Below are 22,399 nucleotides of genomic sequence, written 5' to 3'. Positions count from 1 at the left end.
TAGCTCCTTTGAACTCAGCGGAGGGACTGACTGCCATTTTCACACCCTCCCACTTCACCTCGGTACCTGCATTCCAGCCAGTTTCCAAGCTTCCAGTTCAAAGCTTCAAATCTTGGCCAGTCATTTCCAGACGTATTCAAAGCTTCAGATCTGAGCAAATGATTTTCAAAGATGCCGAACAAAGCTTCAAATCAAAGTAAATTATTTTCAAAGATGCTATTTTAATATTTTTAGCTTCAGATTAAAGTATATTATTTTCAAAAGTGCAATTATAATACTTTCTCAACCAGAAATTCGTTATCCCGTGGTCGTGGCTTCAAAGGGTTAAGTTCGAGAAATGGTTCAGAATCGGAATGTTCTCGATCATATATTCGTTGGCTCAAGGACGAGGCTTCAAAGGTTTAGGTTCAAGGAGTAGTTCGATTCCGGAATTTTCGAACTGGAGGGGGATAGATAGGTAGACAGATAGGTAGGTAAATAGATAGATAGATAGACATAGGTAGGTAAGTAGATAGATAGATAGACATACAGACTGGGAGACAAGTAAAGACTAGATACCGGTATATGTAGACTCAGTTAAGTAGATGAAGTAACCCCAACACGAGATAGGTAGATAGATAGATAGACTGGCAGATAGATAGACGAGTTAAGTAGATGAAGTAACCCCAACACGAGATAGGTAGATAGATAGATAGACTGGCAGATAGATAGACGAGTTAAGTAGATGAAGTAACCCCAACACGAGATAGATAGATAGGTAGGTAGGTAGATAGACAGACTGGCAGATAGATAGACGAGTTAAGTAGCTGAAGTAACCCCAACACGAGATAGATAGATAGATAGGTAGGTAGGTAGATAGATAGACAGACTGGCAGATAGATAGACGAGTTAAGTAGCTGAAGTAACCCCAACACGAGATAGATAGATAGGTAGGTAGGTAGATAGACAGACTGGCAGATAGATAGATGAGTTAAGTAGATGAAGTAACCCCAACACGAGATAGATAGATAGATAGATAGACTGACAGGTAGATAGGCTAGATAGATACCGGTATATATTGACACTGACAAATAGATGAATTAACCCCAACACAAGGAAGTAGATAGATAGATAATTGACAAATAGCGATAGATATATTAACCCTTTCATGTCGAGGAGCAGGGCAGTGAAATGGCGGGGGACAGGGTGACGTGGAGGCGATTTGTTTGTGGCCACCCCGTATAAGGGATTGAGGGGTCTGGCAATAGATAGATAGATGGATGTCGAGGATGCTATTTTTTTGCCATCTGCTGTCACGATTTTTTTCTTTTTTTTCTTGTAGCGCTTCTTCGTGACTAGCATCATTCACTATTCTCTCACCTTAATCTGGCCCAGTTTGTCGTCTCTGCAGCATATTCTGTGTAACTCAGTGGCATTCTTTCCATAGCACTTCTTCGTGACTAGCATCTTTTACTATACTGTTTTCACCTTGACACGGCCCAATTTTCGTCCTTTTGCAGTGGCAGAATAGAAATAGTGTGGCTTTTATTTCCGGAGCACTTCTTCGTGACTAGCACCTTAAGGAATTAGGTTTGGTTTTCCTTTAGCGGTTCATTCTAGTTATTTTTTAAAGTTTATTTTTGCTACCTTCAGGCGATGTGTGTGTGTGTGTGTGTGTGTGTGTGTGTGTGTGTGTGTGTGTGTGTAAGCCTAGCCACGGCACCCTACATCTCTAAGGGGGAAAATAGTATTGGTTTTAACGCACTATTAACCCATTGAAAGCCTAGCCTCTAAGCTGAATGAAATGGCATGGTTATTATTACTATTATTATTATTGTTATTACTATCATTAATACTATTGTTGTTGTGGGTACCATTTTGTAGGCCACCATCCGCCTTTCGGGGCGTTGTGGGGGAGGGAGATAGAGAGGGATTTGGGGTACATTTCCTAACCAGGCAGGGGAACCAACCAATTGTATCAGTGCCAACACGTGAAGGCGTCCTCGAGCAAAAATCCCTGGTATTAACACGAATAAACGTAAATTAACTCCAGGGGAAGGGCAAATTACCCCAACAGGTCTATCAGTTTATTTCCTTCATCACGGGGACACATTTTCCTTTTATTTCTTCAATTTCCAGACGAATTAATTCAACTTTAGACCTTTCTTGTGACAGTTTAGTAGTTTGGACCAAGTGTTGTTAGTTTTGAGCCAGGTTAGTGTTACGTGCTAATATGGCTTCGTGGGTAGTTGATTGGCACGGTTCAAATGCTCCTCTTGCCGAAATTTTACTTGTTTCTCCCCAATTTTTAGTGATATTATTTCAGTTTCAATAAATTTGTGGGATTTACGTGTGAGGTCATGCGTAGTTGTACTGTAACATGCCTAGTCTTCGATTAGCGTCTTCTGCTAACGTAGCCATGGCAACACGGGCAGGTGGTTGATGGTCGGTCATATTGCTGGAATTTTACTTCATTTCCCCAAGTTTTTGCGATAATATAACGATTTTCAAATTTACTCTATCAATTTCCTTGTGAGATTGTGAGTATAGTGACAGTGGAACATAATTTTACTTGTGTTTCGAAATGTGAGAGCAAGTTTAGCCATTTTGATTGGTAGCGCTGACTTGGTGACGTCATCTCCCGGAATGGCGGTGGTCCTAGCATCTGATTTGGCTGCTCATTTTCATCCCTCGCATCACACCGTTAAAATGGCTTCCACACCCTCCTGAACCTGATCTATCCACCTACATAACCCAGAGAAGACGATGAGGTAAGCAAATATGAGTTTTCTAATTTAAATATATAAATTTAGGCGGCTTGAAATTACGGGGGATTTTCGTTTGAATTTTTGAATCTCGTCAATCTTGCTGGGGATATATTTAAGGCTTCTACATTGCTTTTTTGGCATTTATTTTTACTTAATGCACCCAGTGAAAATTTTGAGGTAAGAAAATAAAGGAAGAAGCCTGTAAAGAGGAAGAAATATTAGGATATATGTGAGTGCAGTGTTCCCGTTTTTTTCAAATATTTTTGGCTCTCCAGGATTACTTCGTTAGAAAACTTAAGGGCAATATAAGCCTCGTTTTTTAATAATTTTGGTCTAGTTTCAGGTAATGTTTTTTTTATAGTTAATGGTGGATTTTTATTTTAAGTGATTTTATGTTAATGTGCTCTATTTTATTTTTCTAACTCCATGTTTGTGGCTTTTTGTATTAGGTAGATATTTTTTGGGTATTATTTTACAAGTGCACAGGGATTTGGAATCTCAATTTTACTCTTACAGATATCTAAATCTCACCATTGCGAACATTTTGAACCCTAGAAACAACTTCCGCAAATGAATATTAACGCGAAAAAAGATTTTTGAAAATTTTCCGAAAAATTACTCTCTACATAGTCTGGCGATACATGAGACCCATCGCGGCGCGTGCCTGATGCATTGTGGTCCTGTCTCGCGTATGTCTACCATCACGTCACGGTTCACGTGACTTATGGGTGGGGCTAAAGCATGTGTCTACTGTTACGTCACGCACTATCTGCTCATGCGTGAAGTTCAAACTGATACAACTGGCGCTCAAATTTGAATTTCAGATACGCTAGGGTCCCGCAGGATTTGAAAGTCAGTACGTCTCCAGCCACGACCTGTGAAGCCTGCAAAATTACCGTAAGTACTTCAGGAGCTGTAAACTGGTGAGTAAAGGCATTATTTCATATTTACACCCGGTTAGGTTAGGTTAGATGAGGTTTGGTTAATGTCAGGGGGGTCTGGGGGGCGAAGCCCCCCAGTTAGAAAGCACGGCCAGGGTTGGGGGGGTCTGGGGGGCAAAGCCCCGCAGTTAGCAAACACGGACTCCCTAAGAAGCTTAAAATTTCTTTTTTCCGAAGGATTTTAGTGTTTTCGGTTTGAATTTGATAACAGTTTAATTTGGAAATCACTCGTTTTTGCGTGTTTTCCCCACCCAAAACCCCGCTTTCCCACAGGTCCCCCATTGTTCTTGGCACGGAAAAATATAATTTTATGGCTTAGCTTAGTTTTGCTTAGGAGATAATGGTTTGCTGGTGACAGCGGGCAGGCGATTGTTGGTGTAAGGCGTTAGGGAGTAAGCCAGACGGCCCGTCGCGCAGCGGCCTGGCTGGTGAAACCAATGTATTTCTGATGGTTTTTGATGTGCTGTGAATTATTCTGACCTTCATTTCTAACGCAGATCAGTGTATTATGTGATTTCCCCCACCCAAAAACCCCGGGTTCGCCCATCTCCCCCATTCTTGTGGGGGGAAGGGGGGGTGGGGTATATCTTGAAATATACTGATTTGCGGCAGAAATGAAGGTCAGATTCGTTCAAAACACATCAAAAACTATCAGAAATACCTTGGTTTGACCAAAAAAGACGTCCCTGTGCACTTGTAAAAAATTACCATTTTTTGTTGTCTATCTATTGCCAGACGCCTTCATGTTGCCCTGTCCCTGCCATTTCACTGCCCTCCCTTCAGCTCACACCCTCTCATATCACCACTCTTCATATCATCCTCGGCCTCCCTCTCCCTCTGTTCTATCCACAGCCAGATGCCATAAGTCTGTAAGGGGTGGCAGTTTTTTTCTGTGCTGTAGTAATAAGGAATGACTGTTTAGGATAATTTTTGAATTTTCAGTTCCAAATACAAAATAAAAAAAAATCAATAGGCCTACATTATACACACACACACACACAGACACACACACACACACACACACAGACACACACACACACACACACACACACACACACACACACACACACACACACACACGTCATGATGTTAATATGATGGGTTTTGTTTTTAATCGAAACATCTATGGTATGCAAATTGACTGCCAAAATATGAATGAGCAAAAAAACAAATAGAAATGAAAAATAAAATAAGCCTAATATAGTCACATTTAAACCATCCAAAGTAAATATATGAACTTGGGGGTAAATATATGTTTCGTCATTGTCAGCCTCGTATTTTTGGAAACTGACCAAACTAAAAAGAAACTGTGGGCGTAAAACTGGTATGAATTCAGTACATCATCCTAACCACAATATCCATCAGTTTTTACGAGTATGAAAGTATTTATGAGTACGATGGGGTTGGGTTAACCTTACGCCAACACAAAAGTTCGTAAAATTTCAGTGTAAAATATAAGTATAGTATAGTCACATTTTATTTAAACTGTCCAAACTAATTATATGAACGTGGGTGTAAATATATGAGTTTCGGTGTATTGTCAGCCTCGTATATTTGTAAACTGGCCAAACTTAAAAGAAAATGTGGGCGTAAAAATGGTATGAATTCAGTACATCATCCTAACCACAAGATCCATTAGTTTTTAAGAGTATGAGAGTATTTATAGGTACGGTGGGGTTGGGTTAACCTTACGCCAACACAAAAGTTACGTAAAATTTGTGTAAAATATTAGTATAGTATAGTTACATTTTATTTAAACTGTCCAAACTAATTATATGAACGTGGGTGTCAATATATGAGTTTCAGCGTATTGTCAGCCTCGTATATTTGTAAACTGGCCAAACTTAAAAGAAAATGTGGGCGTAAAAATGGTATGAATTCACCTCTTTGAGAGAGGTGAAGTCAGTGAATGTACAGCGAGGTTGGATGGTGAGGAATTGGAAAATGTGAGTACGTTTAAGTACTTGGGTAGTGTGATGAGTAAGGATGGAGGTTTGGAGGGTGAAGTGCTTGAAAGGGTACAGCAGGGAAGAAAGGTTGCTGGTTCTTTGAAAGCAGTGATAAGAAACAGGGAAGTGAGCATGGAAGTGAAAAAGTTACTACATGACAGTATTGTGATACCAACTCTAACGTACGGAAGTGAAGCTTGGACGTTGTTGGAAGGACACAAGTCAAGAGTGAGAGCCGTGGAAATGAGTTATTTAAGAGGAGCCTGTGGAGTCACATGGAGAGACAGGCTGACGAATGAGGATATAAAGGAGCGTTGTGGTGTGGATGTGGATGTGATAGGAAGCGTTATGAGGAACACACTGAGGTGGTTTGGCCATGTGGAGAGGATGGAGGGCGAAAGACTGACGAAGAGAGTGTATGTGAGTGAGGTGGAGGGGGGAAGAGGGAGGGGGAGGCCGAGGATGAGATGGAGGGATGGGGTGGAGAGGTATATGAGAGAGGGGGGTGTGAGTTGGGAGCAGGGCAGTGAAATGGTGGGGGACAGGGCGACTTGGAGGCGATTTGTTTGTGGCCACCCCAAACGGGATTGAGGCGTCTGGCAATAGATAGATAGATAGATAGAAAAAAGATCGTAAAATTTCAGAAGTGTTGTCTATCTATCTATCTATAGCCCGACGCCCTAATCCCGCAAAGGGTGGCCGCAGACAAAACGCCTCCAAGTCACTCTGTCACCCACCATTTGACTCCCCTCCCCCCAACTCACCCCCCCCTCCCTCATATACCTCTCAACTCCATCCCTCCACCACATAAATATATCTGTTTCGGCATAGTGTCAGCCTCGTATTTTTGAAAAGCAGCCAGACTAAAAAGAAAATGTGGGCATAGAAATGGTATGAATTCAGTACATCCACCTAACCACATTCTCCATCAATTTTTATGATTATGGAAGTATTTATAGGTAAAATGTTTTGTCTGGGACAGTGACAATGGTAGCCAGAATTAGAATGAAACATCAAAAATTGTTTCAGCCAAAAACAGAATTACGAAATTTTGATCCATATTTTTCTATATTTTTGCGTAATAATAAAGCTTCGTGTGGCACTTACGTTGCTAATTATTTTACTAAGATAACCTAGCCTAACAAAAAAACAGATCAGTTTCTCGTACAGTAATTGTTTTTGGCTGGAACGATAATAGAACCAAAAAGTCCACTATTAAAATACCAGATTATTGAATTGTAAGTTTTTCAGTAGTGTTTATGGAAGGGAAACTGCTTATTTTATGCATAATTTATATATTTATGCGTAAAAAGTCCAGTAGATCAGTAATTTTTTTCTTATTTACGATCCAAGTTTTGCCAGAGTACGATGAATTCCACATTTAGCATTCAAGTTTTGCCAGATTATAAAAAAATTGAGATCCATTTTATTTGTTTGGCCATATTAAGATGAAGTTCGTCCCATTTCCCATCACATGACGGAATCGAGCCCTATTTTCTTTTTGTCAGAGTACGATGAGTGGATGAGATGGAGGGATGGGGTGGAGAGGTATATGAGAGAGGGGGGTGTGGGTTGGGAGCAGGGCAGTGAAATGGCGGGGGACGGGGCGATGTGGAGGTGATTTGTTTGTGGCCACCCCGAACGGGATTGAGGTGTCTGGCAATAGATAGATAGATAGACGATGAGTGGAACCCCATTTCCTTTTATCAGTTTTGTCAGAACATGAAAATTCAAATCCACAGCACAGTATTATTCATTAGGTAGAGGTCTTTGTAGCCTGGAAATACCTACCTAAGGGGCTTATGTAGGTCTTGTACTTTTAAATTATTTCCTACAGTGTTGCCATGGGTTTGGTAAATATCTACAAGTTGCCAATGCACCTTCAGGTTGTGCAGTATATTTTTCTGGACCTAACCTAACCTGCTGCAGTGGAATGCTTACCTTAGAGTTAGGTATCGTACTGTGTGTATATGGTGGTAATATCTCTGAACCGCATATTGGCAACTTGTAAAATAGCACCCTGGGTTCTTGTGCTTCAGAGGGGCAGATCGGATAGGTACCGGGTATGGTGTTTTAATATTGTGGCCAGGCAGCAAAATATAATAAGACAGGATTTAGCATTACTGATCTTAATATATCAAGGTTAGGACTGTAACAGCAAGAAACCGAGACAGCACTTACCTTTACCATTGTGTACTGATCTTCCTTAAAATACCAAAGTTAGGACTGTATCGTGGTTTTCAGTTAGGTTAGATCAAGCCTATGGCAGCTGGTTGTTGGGACAGTACTTAACATTACAGATCTAGCTTTAAATTGCAAAGTTTAGGACTGGTTTTGTTAGATCCCATTACGCTTGCTTTGTGTAAACGTGGCAAGAGTCTGGAAGAGCATTGGTCACGCAGGGTATTTTTGAGCGGTTCTTGCCATTAGAATTGTGGCCTTCCTCGATTTAAGGATATTTTGAGTTTCTTGGGCAACTTCAGAAATGTTTTGAGGAGCACGTCCATCTTGAGCCAAACGATTGCCAAAAAATGACCAAATCGGTTCTACTCTTACTACATAACCTAATCTTACTTTTCATATTTGATTACGATAAAGGTCGATACAGTTGGTTCCATGGAGATACATTGGGTCAAGGGGCCACAGCCTAAAATGTGTGCCTGCCTGTTTTAAACTTGCCCTCTGCTCCCTCAGTAGCACCTTGCTTTTCAGTAGAGGTAATATCTGTGCCTCATGTTTTCCAGTCTCCTAGTTTCTGTATCTATTGCCAGACGCCTTAATCCCATAAGGGGTGCTCTCATGTAGGATTTAACCCAATTTTATTTTTCATAATTGGTGTGGTCAAGATTGTCAACATTGTTTCATTTATATTTTGAATCTTGCTTCTTACGTGCTGGGTTTTCTTTCAGGATTGACACAAGGTTAAGAATAGTGGAAGAGCAACTGTCCTTGAGTGGAAGCCAGAGTGGAAGAGAAGGAACGGATCAGCCTCAAAAGGAGTGGATAGGATCGGAACTCATGATGAAGACTGGACTGAGGACCAAAGGCAGTCTATGGCATCGGCAAGACTTCAGAAAATTGCTGGTAAGAAATTGAATGTTGTGTCACTTATTCTTCTTTGCATGTCAGTCAGTTTAGCTCTTTGCTGGTAAGAAATTTGCCTCCTTCCTTGGTAGTGCAGTAAAACCTCACTATAACAGACTAATTACGGCCCAAACCAGTCCCAAAAATGAAATTCCGAGGAGACATCCGGACTTTCCCCTGCTAACCCAGACTTTTTCCGATATTTCAGTCTGGATGGCACCAGCAGTTTCTAAACTTTTCGCTACCATTGCTTAATGTACTGTATTATACATTCACTACAGTAATCAAGTGGTATAATCTATATAATACTGTACTGCACACTGATAAACATCGCTTATATACTCAAACCTTTACTTAAGGGATTGATTGGGGAATAGATTTGACCCATACTTGATAATGTCCCATGTTTTACCACATACAAAGGCAATCTTATGGAATGCAATGATTGCTTCACTTATATTTCTTGTTTATATTATTATTTTACAGCTACTGTATAAAGAAACATATTAATGTGTATAACTTTGGAATGGTCTCCCTCTGTCTGTATTTCCTGCTGCCTATGATGTCCAGTCTTTCAAACGCAGTGTGTCCAGGCATCTCAAAATGATCGGATCTTGAATTTGGCTCTATATTGTATTTTGTTTTTCTCTTGGAGGGAACTGTTACTGCGGGCTCATGGCCTTTGGTTCCTTCTTCCTCGCATAAAAAAAAAAAAAAAAAAAAAACATTACGGATCATTTTTGGATGGTCTTGTCCGTTTGTCAGGTAGAATATGGAGTCCCTTAAATGGGGGTCCCTTAAATTGAGGTTTGAGTGTACCTTACAGTGAGCATAGCTGAAGTGGTCAGGCAGTCTGCACTGCTTCTGGCTTTATCAGACTTTTTGCGATATAGAAGAATTTACTCATGTAGCTCCTTGATTCTGATACAAGCAATTCAGGCCTAGTGAAGTCTGTTATGTCGAGGTTTTGCTATAGGTCAATTTAGCCTCTGCAGTTTCAGCAACATCTTTTAAGTTTATTCCCACTACTTCCATGTGATCTTGATTAGGAAGGTCTGTAGTTTTCATGTTAACCTGGCTCAATTTTCACCTTAACATAGCTCTGTAATTAATTCTTTTACCTTGACTTGGCCCAGATTTCTTTAGCAACTTATTCCACGTTAATTCAGACTTAGAAATACGATGTTATGCCTCTACATCCTTTCCATAGCACCTTTTCTTGAGTCATACCTTGGTGTTATAACTATTGTTGCAACTTTGCTTTGAGATGGTTTGTGTGCATTGATCATCAGGACCTCCTTTCCCCCCTGTCCTATGGGCCATGCTTCCATTCACTCATCATTCAAGCCCCCAGAATCCTGGCTCTATTTGATACGCCTAAAAACTTTCATCACATTCTGTAGCTTCACACAAACGTATCCGATAGTGCATTGATACTGGACCGAAACAGCTCACGTTATTTTTGCCACTGAGCTAAAATTCACTAAGGGTAGAAATTGTGAACCAGGCCAAGGTGAAAGTTTTAATGGGTCAGATAATGGGATTTACTTCAATTCTTGTATCAGCTTTAACCCTTTAGTGCGTTTGTGTTGAAAGATCGTATGCATAACCCCTCTGATACTGGACATCCTTCCTAAGCTGCTTGAAATAGTCTGGAGATAGGAAGAAAAGTATAATGTCTGAGTGAAGAGGGTAATTCTGGTTTGATCCCATCTAATAAGGTGACGTGTTTCATTGGCTTATCCTGACTGCCTCCAGACGATTTTATTGGGTTTAAGAAAGGCCTGGTACAGTATTACCTCGATATACGGTACCCCTCGATGCTATACCCCGGCTTAACGATGGGGCTAGAAATACCACCATACCCTAACGATGGCCAAACCCTGGTGTAACGATGGGTTTTGATTTTTTTCAGACTTTGATGATGTTTTGGACTAAAAATGTGTTTAGGTTGATCTGTAAACTGTTTTTAGATTTAGATTGTGTTTGTCATAGGTGGGGTGAACATTGTCCTTATGGGGTACAGTTTACTAAGCTTGATTTTTTCCAGACATATTTGACGATTATCAGGTTTTGTTGGTTTTACTGAGTTGTTTACAGGTGTTAGGCTTAGGTTAGCTTCTTTTACAGCTGTTAGGCCATTTAGACTGGCTTTGAACTTGTTTTTGGACTCATTTGGGTGGGTTTTGGACTTGGTTGTGGGGGGGGGGGGACCCAAGGCTGAAAAATGCATCCCTATACTTGTTAAATCGTCCCCGATATACGATACCCCACCTAGCGAAGGGTTTTTACTTTACCAGTTGCATCGTTAAACTGGAGCATACTTGTAATGAAGGGGTTAACCCCTACACCGCGGGCTTGTTTACCAATAACTTGCGTGTGCCGCGGGGTTATTTGGGCTCCGACAGACTCTCAAAAAATATTTGCCAAAAATCAGTTATTAGTCCTAGAATAATAAAATTATATATGCTTATGGCACATACCTTCAGCTTTCTCCTGGAATGATTGTTGAGCCTTCGTCGGTTACCGTAGGACTTGTGGAGACCTTTGAAGTAGGGTAACGAAGTCTCCACTTTACACTTCCCGACAACCCGTAATATGATTACCACAGCCAGATACAAACACTATAAACACTATTCTACAATTTTCAAGTAGTTTGGGATCCATAATAAAAAAAAAAAACACTGTGAAAGCAATGGAAATTACGAGCGCGTCTGATCGTCGCACTGGCACTAGTTCGCTCTTGGTAGTCTGTCATTTATTATTCATAAAACCCCTCACACTTTATATTTCTATTACTATATAACACTTATCTATATCTATAGTCTTTATCCATAAGTTTCCTTCAGTAGTATTAGTTTATTGTCACTGTAGGGATTCAATTTCTTTTAGTAAAATACGTAGCATTCACTTTCTCGTCCTGTATACTGGCATTGAGAGTGAATGTCACTTTCATCTTCACTCTCATAACTCATAGCATTCAGACATGCTAGAGTGAAACTTTCACTTTCATTACTCCTAGGGTATATACTTGTATTCTTATAATACTACTCATTTACATTTCTATTTACGTTCTCTATTTTATTTACGTTATTTACATTTCTATTTTATTTACACTGTGTTGTGCACTGTCACTTGAAATAACTTATAAAACTATTTTCCATTGTTCACGTATATTTACATTCATTACTTTCACTTGCTGTTTACACATTATTTACAATTCCACTTGCACCGTTTTACTCAATAGAAAGATCGTAGTCACTCCTTTATCAATTGTCAGCCCTTTACCTCTTTCCACACGAGGTTTAGTAGGGGGTAAAGGTCACAGGGCCATTTGCATGGGGGTGAAAAAAGGCCTTGAAGTCAGCAAGAAGAAACATACGTACTCTCGCTTCGGAAGTTGAGAGAGAACTGAGTGATAACGGAGGACCACCAGCGTAGAGGCCTGCTAGGGGTTATTCAGAGTTACCAATATTACTTCTTGAAACAGCTAAGTCTAGCACTGATATGATTGGCAGGAAATCTAGACAATACATTATAAATTTGGTAGTTCCAGGTGAATGTAAATATCACTTAGGTTGCTCCCTTCCCTCCTTACATGTATATTTATTACGAAAATAGATTAGAGGCCTACTTAGGAGATATATATATTCAGAGCTACCAATGTTATATCTTGAAACAGCTTTGTGTAGCACTGATATGATTGGCAGGAAATCTAGACAATACATTATAAATTAGGTAGTTCCAGGTGAATGTAAATATCACTTAGGGTTCTCCCTTCCCTCCTTACATGTATATTTATTACGAAAATAGATTATAGGGCATATTTCAAGGGGAAAAAAACAGCGAAAATTAGCGAACGATTGCACGTGAGGTGTTGTCAGGTGATAATTAGCCAATTCCAGGTGTATGGCACTCTCACTTACCTTATTTCTTTCTTGTATATATTATTTGGTATAAGAATAGGACATAGGGCTTATTTCAATGGATGAAATCAGTGAAAAATTCCAGGGAAGATTTACTTAGCGTAGCACGGCCGGGCAGGCGAGAGGATAGGGTAATGGAGGGGGGTAGGAGGGGTGTCAAGAACGGGGAGAAATGGCTAAATTGTCAACAATGGATGGGAGTACAGATGAGATTAGGAGTGCTGACTAGTGTTGGACATTGGCAGTACCGATAGATGATACAAGCCCCAACTTGGAAGCCCGGGTGAATTCAAAATAACACAGAATCACAAAAGCGACGCCCCGCGGTATGATCCCTTGCTCCCAAGCGTCACGAAAGTGACGCCCCGCGGTTAAGGGGTTAAACATAAACTGGAAATTAGTGGCAGGACCCTAATTTTTAAAGTAGTTTATGGAATGCCTGTGGTGGTTGGGTCAGCCTGCATCCCATACCACAGAATGTATTATCCTACTCTTGATGGGGTAGGCTTCACTTGCCCATGCCATAATTGGTTTAGACGCAACCCCATACACAGTAGATGCCAGGCTTAACGAACACAATTGTAGTGGAAGCCAGAGTTAAAGGAATTATTTTTGCCCAGTTGAAGGGAAAATTTCCGTTAAATCGAGCATAATTCCATGTACAGTAAGGTGTTTGTGTATTATATTGCTGTGTAGGGAAAATTTGTTCAGTCAAGCATAATTCCATGTACAGTAATGTGTTTGTGTGGGTATTGCTGTGTAGGGAAAATTTGTTCAGTCAAGCATAATTCATGTACAATAATGCGTTTGTGTGGGTATTGCTTTGTGTAGGGAAAACTTGTTCAGTCAAGCATAATTCATGTACAGTAGTGCGTTTGTGTGGGTGTTATGGGTTCAGACTACTGTGTGTAGCATTGAGTCAGCATAGTGTGCCAGGTCTGGGTTGCCTTCAAGGATTTAGCAGAAAGTACCTCACAATACCAGGAATTTTCTGTAGGTTATGGAGCTTGATTTAGCAGAGAATTTGAGAACTGAATGGTGGTTAGCTGATTTAGTTGGTTAAGTCGAGCTATCTGCTGTATTAATCGGTTAAGGAAGCTCCCTGACACCCTTGCATAAGTGATTTATTTTGCTTACTATCCTCAGTGCTACAAAAGGATATTAACCCACTGTATCAAAGATTAAATCAGTATGGGACAGGTGTTAGGGAGTTTCTTTACCCAATAAGAATAAGGGCCTTGGTAATTTCACTCTTGCTTTCACCTGACTGACATACTTGGGTGTTTTATTGGAATTACGGTTTGTCGTTTGGTGTTTAGTGCAGTTTTATAATTACAGTTTTTTGTCGTTTGGTGGTCAATGCAGTTTTATAATTACGTTTGTTGTGGTATATTGGTGTTTGGTGCCGTTTTATAATTACGGTTTTTGTGTTTTATTGGCGTTTGGTGCCGTTTTATAATTACGGTTTAGTGGTGTTTAGTACAGTTTTATAATTACGGTTTTTGTGGTATTTTGGTGTTTAGTTCAGTTTTATAATTACGGTTTTTGTTTATTGGTGTTTAGTGCAGTTTTATAATTACGGTTTTTGTGGTTTATTGGTGTTTAGTGCCGTTTTATAATTACGGTTTTTGTGGTATTTTGGTGTTTAGTGCAGTTTTATAATTACGGTTTTTGTGGTTTATTGGTGTCATGTAATACAGTCTTGTAATTAATTTGTCGTCATTATTTAGTGCAGTCTTATCATTACGTTTTTTTTTTATTAATGGTGTTTAGTGCAAACGAGTGCAGTCTTATAATTACGGGCTTTTGTTATTTAGTTGGTTTCCTAATAGTCGTTTGTCATTGCAGTGCTTTATAATTCCTACATTCCTTAGTTTTGGTTTATAGCTGTGTTTCATCATAATTCATAACACTATTTACCTTTGTCATATTCACTCTGCTTGGAAGGCCTTGGATTTCTCCATACATCCATCCATCATCCAATCCCATGTTGCCTCATGAGGAGCATAGGAGTCCAGGGCTAGGCATTTGGTCCTGACATTTGAGTGACCAGCCTCACTCATCCTGTGTGGCATTACATGAGCAGTAAACCCCAACCACCCCTTGGATATAAACCTGTACACTGATAAACGTATCTTCTTATTTACAAGACTCTTTCCCATATACATAAGAATTTAGTCCAGTAGCTCCTCAGTTCTGATAAAAGTGGATTCCTGTATAATGCAGTCTGTTATATTGAGGTTGTACTGTATTGTCTTATCCTGCTACAGAGCTAAGTAAAATAAGCTACAAAAGGACAAAACTCTGGGCCAAGTTAACATGAAATGAGTATAGATAACAGGCAAAATAACTGAGGAAGGTGTTAGGGGTGTCTCAAGCTAGTAAGAATATTATTGGTAATGTTTTGATGTTTGAATTGCCAGTTACATTATTTATTGATTTTTATTTATTTCAGGATATGCCAAGACTGATATGGAAGAGAGAAGATGGTTGTGAGGTGAAGATGAAGTTGAACAAGGAGTGAAGACATGAATGATCTTGTGAACGAGGTGGATAATAATGGACACTACCCTTTAAAACAACTTGATGTAGCTGCTGCCATCATACGTGCCCTCGACATCTTCCAAGGTGAGACTTAACTTACTCCTTGACACATTGCTTTAATTGGTTTTTACATTAGAACACAATTTTATGGCAAAAAGTCAAGTTGGTGTAATGGCAAGTTTATTTATCACTCAATCTATAGCCAGATGTCTTCTCATAAAGGGTTGCCATAAATAAATCGCCTCTGTCTCCCTGCCCCAATAGTTATGCTGCCCTACCCCCAGCTCACACCCCTGTCTCGTATATTTTATAATCCAGTGTTGCCCCATGAAGAGCTAGGAGTCCGGGGCAAGGCAAGTTGGTCCTGACATTTGAGTGACCAGCATATTATGTGAGCAATAAACCCCAACCGCCTCTTGGATATAAACCTGCTCCAGCTCAACCAGACTGGAGTGCCTCAATTACCCCAAAATAATGAATTTTTATCTCCAAAGCAAAAATAGAAATGCATATAGCTCTGATGGGTTGAAAATGAGTTGATTCAGATTCTCATAATGGTTACTTGATGGAAAGAACTTTTGTGCATGATACTTCCTCTCAGGGTTGATGGTAGCCAGGCATGTACTGTACTATGTAATGCAGAAATGACGGCATTAATATTGAATGTGCACACTTTGTATTGTTTATAAAGGCTTCGGCATGCTTGCGTGTCGGCCTTGATCACCTGATGGCAGCTTTCCATACTGCTCAATCTCTAGTAGCCTTCATATTGTCTCATATCCCTCGTTACTATTCAATATTGTATAGTTTTTACTCCGTGCATATGTTGGCTTGGTCACCTAATGGCAGCTCTCCATGCTGCTCAGTCTCCAGTAGCCTCCCTGTTCAGTCCCATATCCTGGAGGTCACACCCTCTTTCCTCATCCCAGATCTTTTTAAATCTGCTTTTCTGAACCCTACCCCCAACATTCCTAGTGCTCAATAATCACTGATATGATAAAGGAGAGGTCTGTTTTTAGTCTCCATTAGTTCTACCAGCGTGCTCAGTACAGCATTTGAGATTTCTGATGAGAAATTCAAAAGAGAAGAATTAAAACCATTCTGACACCAGTGAGATACCAAGTAAATGTAACTTAGGACTTGCTGCCTTTCCTCAAGCATCATATTGAGATTGTGGTTAGGGAACATACCAAGCCTTTCACCCCATTAGCCAGAACAGAAAAGTACGTGTGAAGCTTTGAACGTTTGTGAACTACTTTCGCACACGATGGTTACATTTGAAGTACGGTAATTATTTTAGGGCATTTGTATTCTTTATTCTTTGTTACTTCGTGAAATGGCAGACAGGGCGACCCCTTACGGTATTGAGGCGTCTGGCGATAGAGACATAGTTCATATGACCCCTTGCAGTATCCATCACATCCTTTGTTGTCCCATCAGAGGGGTAGGAGCCCTGGGTTAGGCTGTTGAATCTTGAAAATAGTGACAATTACCCTTCATTGTACAGTACACCTTGTGGCATACATTTGTTTGCACCACCTTACCCCACTAGACAACCAGGCATCCAGACGGTAACTTAATTCCATCAGTGTGTCTTATTCCTTTCCAAATGTCATTATTGTTGTTATCACTCATCTTAAATGTCGGGACCAACTGCCTAGCCCCGGGATCCTACGCTCCTCATGGGGCAATGTAGGATTGGATGATGGATGGATGGATTATTATTATTTATTTTTTATTAATATTATATACCTATTATTATTATTATTATTATTTTTTTTTACTCATGTAACTAGTTTTTTTTTTTTTTTTTACACCAACTTGGCTGAAATTTTCGTTCTTCAGCTTGTTTGACATAGCTCATTGGCAGAGAGAGACTGCTACAGGTCTAAATCCCTTCCCAAGCACTTCTTCCTGACTCAAAGTAGGACTCGCCTAAGTTTGCGGCTGTGGTGTGGCCTGCACCTGTGTACAATGGTGCCACGTTTCCCCAACTTGCGATGTGAAACGGAAGCTATTTATGTACAAGGCATCACAAATTCGATAAATTCAGATGAATAAAACTTACACTTGTGTATTTTGATGGATGAATCAACAGTAATCTTATTATGCATAAAATATTTATACAGTAACACAGAAACATGGCATACATATTGTACAGTGTTGCTAAAAGAAATAGCAGTCACTTGTAATGGTTTTTAGCGTAGTTTTAGGGTGGGTAATAATATCACAGTTATGGATATAAGAGAATGAGCCTGAAAAAAGAAGAAATATGCCAATATCCAAAGTAAAAGAAATAATTCATATAATTCTTGAGTGGCAATACCGACACACCCAGTCTGGCCTAAGGTAAAGTACGTACCCCTCCGTAGACCCAAACATAGCTTGTACAGGTGTTGCTAGGGAAAAATGCTCACATTTACTGGCTTTTACCATAATTTTAAGGGCGAGGAATAATCACATTTATAATCATAAGCTAATATGTAGGACAAAATAGTAGGCATATGCCAATACCGAAGTAAAAAAAAAAAAAAAAAAAAAAAATTATTCACTCGCGAGCAGCAACACTTCCACACCCAGAGAAAGAGATTGAATGAATGAAAATCAATCATGGTACTGCAGTAACGGGTCATCTGCTGCCGTATACAAAAAATGATAAATATCACTAAATATAACAAAACCAAATTAACAAATTAAAGCACAATTATAAACAACTTATAAAAGAATCAAAAGTACTCAGGGTGGCTCACATCTCCCGCCAGGAGAGAGAGAGAGAGAACGGGATAGAAAACGTGGCAACACTGTACACAGGTGCGGGCCACACCACAGCCGCAAACTTAGGCGAGTCCTACTATAGCATCATAATCTGTTCCAAATCTGTTCTTGCATCTCAATGTACAGTGTGTACAACATTTAATTAAATATTTATTTGTTCAGTTGGAGAATTAGACCAATTTGGGAAGGTTTTATAGTGAAATGAAAGCATCGGCAAACATCGTACAGTACTTTGATACCTTGTTGTATCATGAAGGCTCCAACCTCCTTGTATGTGTTGGCCTTGGCCACCTAATGGCGGCTGTCCATGCTGCTCAATCTCTGGCAGCCTCCCTATTCAGACACTTTTCGTCTAGATCAGTATACCAGGCTCCCACATTAGTTGCTGGGCTATATGGTTACCACAGATAGATGGTTCCGTGAATTACGGGAAATCATTTAACTTGTTACTGTGTACCTGAAGTGGTAATGCCTCAGTTAACAGGGGCATTATAGTAGACTCCACATAATAATTTGGCTATACGGTTACCACCCAGCATTATAAATTTCCCTGGATTACAGGAAGCTGTTTGTTTTTGGTTATATGGTTACCACCCAGTGTTATAAGTTTTCCTGAATTACAGAAACCATTTGTATTTGGTTATATGGTTACCACCCAGCATCATAAACTTTCATCAGTTAGTGTTGAGCTACCTTAGTGAAAAAGTAGAGAGGATGTGAGAAATAGGTCAGATTGGTGTAGTGTTTTATTCATTGCTGATGACGATACATAGTTCATTAAAGTCCTTGCAGTGTCCAGCCAGTCCTGTTGCCCCACCAGAAGAGTAGGGGCCCTGGACTAGGCTGACAATAGTAACATCGGATGAAAAATATAGTAATTATTAGTCTGCTCTTGTCTTGGACCAGCTTAACCCACTAGACCTCCAGGCATCCAGTCTTAATTCTTTCACTATAAACCTTGCCTCCAAAATAATCGGGTTAGGAAATGGCCTTAGTCCCTTCACTATTTAACTGACTTTGTATATTTTTTAGTTTTAACTTGGAGTACATGATTGAAGGGATTTGTTGTTGTTGTTATTATTATTATTATTATTATTATTATTATTATTATTCAGCATAGAAGACATTAGGTAAGGTACTTGTCTATTATCACTATTTTATCCAGCTTATATCACTAGTTAAGGGGCTTGTTGAGTATTACTATTATTATTATTACCATTTTATTCAGCTTGATAGATAAGTAGTCCATTATTATTTGAGAACACCTTAGGGGTGTGTAATGTCTATTATTATTATGTACAGGTTAGAATACATTAAAGGGTAGTGGCCTCTATTTTTATTATTATTATTAGTTTAAACAAATTACTTTGGGATGTGTATTGTCCATTATTATTTTATTTATATATTTTTATTTACTTTTTTCTGTCACCAGTTTTGTTCAGCTTAGCCAAGGGTTGAAATTATTCACTAGTGCATTGTGAAGCTTGTCAGATTAATGCAGATTTAGCCATTGCTGATTTTGTCCATGAACTTTATTTTATTTGACAAATTTATTTATACTGATCCTCTATATCAATCTTTATTTAATTTTTTATGCTTCTGTGTGTTTATATATGTCTGTACTTTATTACACATTTATGAAGCATGGATACCACACACACACACACACACATACATTTGTGTGTACACAGGCTTACATCCTATCTACTTATAAGCACATGGTTTGAATTGTAACCACTTTTAAAATGCACATGGGACTTACATCCTACACACACATGCACATGGAGGCTTATGTCCTACCCACTTGTTTACGCACACGGAGGCTTACGTCCCAGACTCGGTACACACATGGAGGCTTACATCCTACCTACTCATATATGCACAGGGAGGCTTACATCTAGACTCATACGCACATGGAGGCTTACGTCTTATTCATACGTACATGGAGGCTTATGTCTTATATTCATAGGCACATGGAGGCTTACGTTTTATATTCATACGCACATGGAGGCTTATGTCTTACTCATACGCACACACAAGCTTATGTCCTACCCACTTGTATGCACACATGGAGGCTTACGCCCTACCCACTCATATACGCACATGGAGACTTACCTTCTGCCCACTCATATACGCGCACAGAGGCTTACATCCCACAGACTCGTACACACATGGAGGCTTATGTCTTACTCATATACACATGGAGGCTTACATCTTGGACTCGTACACACATGGAGGCTTACATCTTGGACTCGTACACACATGGAGGCTTACATCTTGGACTCGTACACACATGGAGGCTTACATCTTGGACTCGTACACACATGGAGGCTTACATCTTGGACTCGTACACACATGGAGGCTTACATCTTGGACTCGTACACACATGGAGGCTTATGTCTTACACACATATGGAGGCTTATGTCCTACCCACTCTTATACGCACATGGAGGCTTACGTCTAGGCTTGTACACACATGGAGGCTTACGTCTAGACTCGTACGCACACGGAGGCTTACGTCTAGGCTCGTACATACACGGAGGCTTTTGTCTAGACACGTACATACACGGAGGCTTACATCTAGGCTCGTACACACATGGAGGCGTAAGTCTAGACTCGTACATACACGGAGGCTTAAGTCTACAGTAGACTCGTACGTACACGGAGGCTTATGTCTAGACTCGTACACACATGGAGGCTTACATCCTACCCACTTGAATACGTACATGGAGGCCTGATGGCCTGTTTGTGCATAGTTTAGTACACAGGTGTTTGTATACAGGCTAACAGCCCCATATACACACATGCCTTCAGTGTTATGTATGCATATACCTACTGATGTGTACACACCTTTACAACCCACCCACATGCACGCACATTGTATCCTTGCAGGCCTGCTTACCCACTTGGCTTTGATCCACCCCCCTAGAATATAGCAGTTATTTTTATCAGCATTATATATTCACTTATCTTTACATTAACAGAACCTCATCTATCCAGTATATCAGATTACTCTGCCTAGACAGTTTTGTTTCAAACAGTTGTTGGTGGTAGAATAAGTTATTAGTTCATGGACAAAATATTAGAGTAAATACTTAAACACTTCACTTGAAATAAATATACCTTCAGTTGTAAGAGGGTTATGAGGACTTACCCTGATCACTAAGCTGAAAAAAGGTATGACAGAAGGTAAATAGTAGGGAATTAAAATCCCTTCCAAGTTTCATTGTGGTATTATTAGCACAAATACTAAAACTTACACTTTTCTTCCAGGTGTGATGTCAGGATTACCACTGAGCTGGGGTGAGAAGTTGTCAGGCTGCCACCGAGACCCCAAGACAATGCCACTACTCAGAAGATGCTCCACAAGACACTGCTGCCACTCTGAGAAGACTCCAGACCAAGAGGTTTGAGATGCAGCCCCAGCATCAAGAGACCTACAAGACAGTCCCAATCATAACCTCAGGGGCCTCTTCCACCCCAGCACTGAGGCCCTTTAAGACAAAGCTGTCACCTCTAGAAGCCCTGTGAGACTTGGCTGCCATCTTGAGACCCACAAGACAGCCACCACCCTGATGACCCACAACACAGCCCTGCAGTGACCCCACAGGATGCCATCTCCACTCCAAGAGGACTAAAGAGTCAGCTGCCACACCAAGATGCTTCTGGAGACTTTGCTAGTCTGAAGACCCCATGCAGGATGCAAGCTGCTACTCCAGAAGCACTTTGAAATCCCCATGAGAGTGACTGTCCTGACGCCCCAAGAGACATGTGCTCCACTTAACACTGCCACCTGAGGGACCTGATGAGACTCTGCCATCCCACCAGAGGGGCCTGATGAGACACTGCTGCTATCCCACCAGAGGGGCCTGACAAGATGCTGCTGCCACCTGAGGGACCTGACAAGACTCTGCCATCCCACCAGAGGGGCCTGAAGAGACACTGCTGCCAACCCACCAGAGGGGCCTGACAAGATGCTGCTGCCATCCCAAGAGGCATGAAGAGCAGCTGCCTTCAAGAGGCACCAAGAGGAGTACCCGCCTTCAAGAGGCGTAGTCTTGTGACACTTTAAGACGGAAGCCGAGCAAAGGGGGGTGGGTGCTTGTTGCCCACCTGTCCATCTGGTTCTGTTCATCTTGGTCTTTGCTGAGAGTTCGGCAAAAGAAACTACACAGTTTTTCGCAACTTTTGATTTTTTTTTTTTTTTTTTTAAATGAAATTTTTTTGTGAAATTGGCTTGTAGCATTTTTCCGGAACCTTTTTTAGGTATCAGAATGAATAAATGAAAAATTTTATAAGCTTCTTGTATATATACCCCTCCTGAAATTCTATGAAAAATTTTATAAGTTTCTTGTATCTATACCCCTCCTGAAATTCTAAGTCCAAACCTCTGTATATACAAAAGTTGTTGTATGTAGGATAAACAGCACTGA

General features: G+C 40.3%; 1 long non-coding RNA gene across 1 annotated transcript; it reads left to right on the top strand.

Annotated features, from left to right (window-relative positions):
• The first annotated feature begins 2,629 nt into the window (after positions 1 to 2,629).
• Positions 2,630 to 21,383, top strand: LOC145395401 (uncharacterized). The gene is made up of 4 exons (XR_013896608.1): positions 2,630 to 2,750; positions 8,547 to 8,721; positions 15,103 to 15,275; positions 21,252 to 21,383. It is a non-coding gene; the product is annotated as an uncharacterized LOC145395401 (long non-coding RNA).
• The last annotated feature ends 1,016 nt before the right edge of the window (positions 21,384 to 22,399 follow it).

Source organism: Coenobita brevimanus, chromosome 31 (genome assembly GCF_032717465.1).
Source record: "Coenobita brevimanus isolate Jiangsu-jjx chromosome 31, ASM3271746v2, whole genome shotgun sequence".
In the NCBI taxonomy this organism is placed as follows: Eukaryota; Metazoa; Arthropoda; class Malacostraca; order Decapoda; family Coenobitidae; genus Coenobita; species Coenobita brevimanus.
This window is presented reverse-complemented; position numbering and strand designations above follow the sequence as displayed.